Below are 7,350 nucleotides of genomic sequence, written 5' to 3'. Positions count from 1 at the left end.
CTATTTTCTGCCCCAGAAGTTTGGGGTGGTGCAGAGTTTCTTTGTGCGTGGTCCTGAGAGGGCTTGCATCAGAATCAATGGAGACCCTTGTTAAGATACAGATTCCTGGGGCCCCTTGTACATAGGAACCCCAAGGCACAAAACCACGTGCCACTGATGTGGCAGCCAAGAGCTTTGACTCTGGTGTCACTTCTCCCAGCGTCAGTTCCTGAAGCTTTTGATGGAGGCATGAGAAACACACATCCCATAGGGTTGTCTTAGGTTCCAACCACGACAGTGTAATAAAGAACGTGCAGAGTACTCAGTGAAGGGCAACTCCTTGGTCATTACTCAAAGCTAAATTTCAGCAGACCAACTCAGCAGATGGAAAAAGTGGATTTTCCATTTTCTTCCTTTTTTTCTTGCCAGCCAGGTAACCTTCGGTGAGATAGGACCTGCACAACGTATTACTGGTTCATAGATCAGAGGCTTCAACCCACCAGGGCTCCATCGCTTGCTAACTGTGTGAACTCACACATGTGATCAGACCCCTCCTTGGGTCTCAGTTTCCACATCTACAACATGGGAATGATATGTTGCCCAAGCTCCTATCAGTCAGCTACGATGGTTAAGTGAGGTACGTTCAGGAAAGCTATGCAGTTGCTGGCACATGTGGGCCTTCCTTGTCTGGCAGCTCCCCGTGCTCACCACCCACTGCCCCTGCTTTGGAAGCACTATGTACACAAGGGAGAACAACACCCCGGCCACTGTGTTCTGTGTCTCAAAATGTGGCCTTCACAGAGACTCGAACAGATCCTTGTATGCCAATGTTCACAGCAGCACTATTCACAGCAGCCAAAAGGTGGAAACAACCCAAGTGTCCATCAACTCATGAATGGGTAAACAAAATCTGGTATATCCGTGCAAGGAAATATCATTCAGCTATAAAAAGGAATGAAGTACTGATAATGCTACAACATAGATGAACCTTGAAAACTTATGCCAAGTCAAAGAAAGACACAAAAGCCACATAGTGTATGATTCCATTTATATGAAACGTCCAGAATAGGCAAATCCATAGAGACAGAGAGTAGATTAGTGGTTGCCAGAGGCCTGGAGAGGATGAGGGGATTGAGAAGTGACAGGTTAAGCATCTGGGGTTGTTTTGGGGGTAATGAAAATGTTTTAAAATTGATTGTAGTGATGGTTGCACAACTCCACAAAGATACTAAAAACCATTGAGTTGTACACTTTAAATGGGGGAATTGTATGGTATGTGAGTAATATCTCAATAGAGCCATCAAAAGACACAAAAGCCACATAGTGTATGATTCCATTTATATGAAACGTCCAGAATAGGCAAATTCATAGAGACAGAGAGTAGATTAGTGGTTGCCAGAGGCCTGGAGAGGATGAGAGGATTGAGAAGTGACAGATTAAGCATCTGGGGTTGTTTTGGGGGTAATGAAAATGTTTAAAAATTGATTGTAGTGATGGTTGCACAACTCCACAAAATTACTAAAAACCATTGAGTTGTACACTTTAAATGGGGGAATTGTATGGTATGTGAGTAATATCTCAATAGAGCCATCAAAAAAAATCGTCTGCATTAGAATCACCTGGAGTTCTCATTTAACATGCATTCCTGGGCCTCCTGAGCTAGAACCCCTGGACCCAGGAATCTGAATTTAAATAAGAACCCCAGCTGATTTGCACGCACATGGAACTTCAAGAATCATCCCTCCGGGAAGATAGTCTGGCCAACACTGTTCTCTTGGCTCTGGGGTCTTGCAAGTGCAAACCCAGTCTGTATTAGTTTCCTGTTGCTGCTGTAATGATTTACTACTAACTTGGTGACTTAAAACAACAAAAATTTATTCTTTTACAGTCCTGAGGGTCAGAAGTCCAAAATGGGTCTCACTGGGCTAAAATCAAGGTGTCAGCAGCGCTGCACTCCTTGTAGGGACTCTAGGGAAGAATCTGTTTTCTTGCATTTTACAGCGTTTACAGGCGGCCTGCGTCCCTTGCCTCGTGGCCCCTTCCTTCATCTTCAAAATCAGCGATGGCCGGTCAAGTCTTTCACACATCACACGTCGCTCTGGCTTCTAATCCTGCCGCCTCCCTTTTTCACATATAAGGACCCTTTTGATTACATTGAGCCCAGGTGGATAATCCAGGGTTATCTCCCCCATCTCAAGGCCAACTCATTAGCAACCTTAATTCTCTGCTTCTTTAATTCTGTCTTGCTGTGTAACCTCACATATTCACAGGTTCTGGGCATTAGGATGTGGACATCTTTGGTGGCCGTCATTCTGAAGCCTACTACACAGTCCTCCTGTTTGAGGATGTAGGATGCGTCTTCCAACACCACAGATAATGAATCAATAAAAGCATCCCACTTGGAGTCCCCTCCTTTCAATGGATTATCACAGGCTCCTTGGAGGGCCCCCACCCTGCTGCCAAGCCCACCCCACAGCTCGGTATGAAGTGATGATGAATTTAGAATAGATTTTGGACCCCTGCCACCTCTTTCTGCTTCTCTAGTAAGTTTGCTTCTCAGACAACAATGTGGAGTTTGAAGCCCATCCAGGGACAAGCTTCCATCTGACCCCTGCAAGTTCCAGTAATTGGTCACTATTTATAATTATATAAATAATAGAAAAACATGCTCAAGCCACCCCCACAAAGAGCCCCAGTCTCCTATTTTTAGGCAGTCAGCTGCCCTCCCATGGAGCCACCTCCCTCTGAGGTCTGGGCACTCGGCTGTGGCCAGGGGTTGAGAAGAAGATGCTGGTGGCAGCAGCTGTCATGGTGGTGGGGTGGGGGTGGGGGCAGAGGGCACATCACTGGGAGCCAAAGGATCTAGGGTAGTAGACACCCAGAAGGGTCCCTATCCCAGGCAATCAAGAACACGTGATTTTTCCACTCAGGGTTCAGTTTAAAGCTCTTAGAGACTGAAAAGAAGGAGCAACTGCTCTAAAACCTCCTTGTTGAGATCATGCTCCCAAGAATGCACATGATTTAGTAAGAAGTGGGGCTGAACAGAGGTTCGAGTCTCAATTCTGTATATTTGTCTCACTAGGAATCGTGGGGACAAGAGGGACGGATGGTTAGCAGAAAGTGGAGGGTCGGGCTGGCTACGAAAACCCAACTATTGCCCCCCAAGAGTAGGAACAGACAGTTGGGAAGGGTGTGCTCTACACCAGTCATTTCACCCTTGCCAAATTCTTTCACCAACTCTGTAAAGATGGGATTGTGGGGCCCATTATACAGATGAGGGCATCGAGCAGCAATGTAACCAACCCAAGGGCGCACAACTGGGGAGTGGCAGATCTGCATCTTTCTCCTAAAGCACGATGCCATCCAAGTGAGCTGAAAAGATCAGGGCGCCTCAGGGGAGAAAGGATTGTTTGTAAGATAAGCAAAAGGCCAACTTTAAAAAAAATTGGGGATGATGATTCTCTGATGTTACTAACACTAAAACCAAGAGACCAAAACATACGAGGCCAGCATCAGGAGCTTGGATGAATTCAGGACAAAAACTATTCCTGTCAGAGCTGAAACACTGGCATAGGCCACCTACAAGACTCCATCCCTGGACGTATTTTACGAGAGCATCACTAATATGGCTTGTTTGATGTGGTTTAGGCGTGGTCTTCTCTTTGTCACAGGCCAAGCAAGGAGGGACTTGGAGTCCCTATACATTTCTTGGAGTCAGCGTCCCAAAGATTCAGAAAACTGTCTTGTTGCTTCTAGAACATTGCCATGCTTTGGGAGTTACCCCACGCTAAGTGATTAGAGGGGACGAGTGAATTATAGAAACTTCTATTTAGAAACCTTCAAGTCTGATTCTGGTTTACAGTCCACTCTGAACATGTTGGTTTTCCCATCAATAAAATGAGGATGTGTTGGGTGTTTCTTCTCTGGGCCCCCGCAACGGATGGTACCCACTAGTGTACCATGATGGTCTGTGCACATCTCTTTCCTTCCAGACTCTGGGATCCCTGAGGTCAGGGTCTGTCTCCTTCACTGCAGTGTCCAAATTCCTGGAACCCAATAGCGAACGCATGGAGGAACGTAGGAACGCACATAGGAATACTGCTAACACCCTACTGTGTAGCAGTGTGCTGGAGTTGTCTCATACTGGCTTGCCAGAGTAAATTTTAATAATCAGGAATTTTGCAAGCCCATTGTTAAATCATTGGGAGCTTGAAATTGACAATGGTGAGAGTATTTACACCATGGAAATGCAAATACTACAGATTAGGACTTCCTCCCCTCCTGCCCTTTTCAGGGAGCCCATTTACCCGCACACCGCTGAGTGGCACTTACCGTGTCAGGTACTGCTTTAAGCACTTTACAGATGTGAATCCACATGTAACCCTTGCAACCACCCTGTGGGGAAGGCACCATTGTTATTACCATTTCACAGATGAGGCTCAGGGAGGTAAGTCACTTGCCCAAGTATGGTTGCATAGCCAGGCACGTGGGGAGCCGAGTGACATGGTCCTGGCCGTCATTGGGCTCAGCTGCCCTTTGCGACTTCCCAGGCACCAGCCATTCAAATAGCAGCCACTGCTTTTAATCAGCTCCTCTGGGAGAAGAGAGGCAGTGCCTCGTGACTACAGCGTTTCCCAGTCCTCGGAAGATCGTGCTGTGCTACGGAAGGATAATGCTCACCCCACGGGGTGCCCCTCTGCCAGGGCTCCATACATCAAATCCAGTCAGCCCCGGCCAGACCTCATGTGAAGCTCCAGACCTCTCTCTTACTCTGTTGACGCCGGCAGAGCCACTGGTAGGGTTAAGTGAAAGCCGTGGCGTCCTGCAACAGGTAGCAGCAGGCTTTGTGTGCAGGGACACTGCCAGGTGTGTGCATTCTTATCAGAGGAGGAGGCAGAGCCAGCAGATGGTGGGTGTCACTACGGGGGCCTCACAAAGATGGCTGTTCACCCAGTATTTGGCTTTGGTATGTCCCTTTGGGACCACAGGTAGGAACAATCATGGACTCCCTGAAGTTCGGCTTAAGGGATGACATAATCTCTCTAGGGGCCATTCTGGCTTGAACATTCCAGATCTCTGTGGGTCCCACGAGAGCCCACTGTTTACCCCTCTGTTTTGTTGTTGCCTGAGTGTCTGTCTCCCACCCCACCAGGAGTTTCTTAGGAGCAAAAGCAGCATCTTATTCCTGGTAGTGGTTCCAAGACCCAGCCAGGACCCTGAACATTGTAGCCACTCAATGAATGTGCAATGAATAAATGAATGAATGAATGAGTGAACATACAAATTGTGCCTTGGCTTTTGCACCTTCCTGCCACAAGGAGCTCCTGATTATTTCTCCAAGCCCTGCAATTAGGAACAAATTTTCCTTGGTCATCATCTCCAAGCCTTCCTTTCTCCCAGCTCCCTGCTGGCTGGCAAAGTTGGCTTGTTTGGCAGCAGACTCAGGAGAGTGGATGAGGACCTTGAGAAGGGCTCTCTGAGGAGTGATGTTTACTCTGAGATCTGAAGAGGAAGCCCTGGCCATAGGAAGAGGGAGGGGAAGGGAGTTCCACGCAGGAGGAACAAGCGCAAGTGATTGTCTAGGAGCTCACAGCGGCCAGTGTAGACAGGTGATAGAGTAAGGACGGCTCCCTTCCCCCTCTATACTGGGGGCCTCCCTGAGATCACATGGCTTCTCTCTGCCCCATTCACTGTCCCAGGGCTTTTATCCCCACTGTCCTGCACTGTCTCCAGCTCTGGGATCAACTGTGCCAAGGGGGAGGGGGTGCAGAGCCGGGACCACTACTTCCTACCTCCCCAACAGAAAGCCCCACCATTTATTTCATCCTTGAAGATGGATTTAATAGAATAAAATTCCAGGAACTGATATTTTAAGTTGGGATAAAATTGTTCCTAGCAGTTGTAAATAATGGGCTGGCTCAAGGGGCCACCCCAGGGGGCCCAAGGACCCCTATTCTGACCCCGATATTTCATCCTTGAAGATGGATTTAATAGAATAAAATTCCAGGAACTGATATTTTAAGTTGGAATAAAATTGTTCCTAGCAGTTGTAAATAATGGGCTGGCTCAAGGGGCCACCCCAGGGGGCCCAAGGACCCCTATTCTGACCCCGGATGCCAGTCTGGGTTTCTAGAATCCTTTCGACTTGAAATGCAATCTGCAGGTCAGCTGTCCAGCCTGCTCAGACCAGCTGATGGCACACAGCCATTTCCCCAGCCTGGCCAGGTGTCAGCCCCATTGAGGGTGCTTTAAATGCAGATTCCAGGTGCTACCCCAGTTCTAAGAATGCCTACAGAGAGTGTATTGGGAAGCTGCATTTTCAACCAGGAGGGGGATGATTCTGCTGCTCTGGAAGGTTTCAGGAGCCTCCTGGTGGCTCTTAAAGGGACCCCTGCCCCTGGGAAGAGCAGCAACCTTTGGCTTGGGCCTGTGGTCTGCAGGAATGGACAGTGGTTCTCAGCAGCCCCCTCCCCAGTGTCCTGTGAAGCTAATGGAGGCGGGTCCACCCAAGTGTCTGTGAGCAACCAAAGCCTCGTGCACCCCCCTGCCCCAGCACTTATCACTGAGACTGGTGGCCTGGACAGACATTGAATACCTGACAGTCATTGATGGATGGCCGTGTCCCCAAGCACTATAGAGCACAGTGGTCTTTAGAACAGGAAAATCTTGACTTTGAAGTTCGGCCCTGGCTGTGTTGACCTCTCTGAGCATCAGTTCCTCGCTCATAAGGTGGACATGATTCCACCTTACGACCACCAGCCTCTGTCACCTTGTTCCGTGCCTGTGCCAGGCCCTTTGGTGGACACCTCATCAACCTATCCCTATTTCAAGGAGAAGAAATCATGTTAGGTAGCAGGACTGGCTTGGGTCACCCTGTCTGGCTGCAGAGCATAATCCCTTAACCCAGAACTTTCTCCAGTGGGTATGGGGACCACCACATCGCATTCTCTCCTGCAGTTCATCTGAAATGCAGCTTCGTGGGCCAGCCTGAGCCGAAATCTGCACGGGCCGAGCTCCCTGCTCTTAAAGTTTGAGCCGTCCCTAACTCGGGCTGTGCGGGCCAGCCGGGCCTGGTACGTGGGTGTGTCCACCCCAGACGCGTGCTGGGGAGGGAGCTAGAGCTTTCCTGGAATACGCCAAGCAAGGCACCTGGTGCGCTTTCAAATTGGATTATTATTACTGTTACTGTTGTTCGCCATAGAGCTAATTCATGCTCGCTGACTTCCTTCACCGTCCCAGTGGAGTTTTCCTGATGAGATCTGGGAGGATGTGCGGTGGGATGGGATGTAGGTCGGGTGGGGATGGAACCTTCCAGGGGTCTGACCCCTTTTAAACACACTTTGCTTACACCTTCTTTTCCGACCCCGCAGG

This window comes from Galeopterus variegatus, unplaced genomic scaffold, assembly GCF_000696425.1.
Source record: "Galeopterus variegatus unplaced genomic scaffold, G_variegatus-3.0.2 Scaffold227, whole genome shotgun sequence".
NCBI lineage: Eukaryota > Metazoa > Chordata > Mammalia > Dermoptera > Cynocephalidae > Galeopterus > Galeopterus variegatus.
This window is presented reverse-complemented; position numbering follows the sequence as displayed.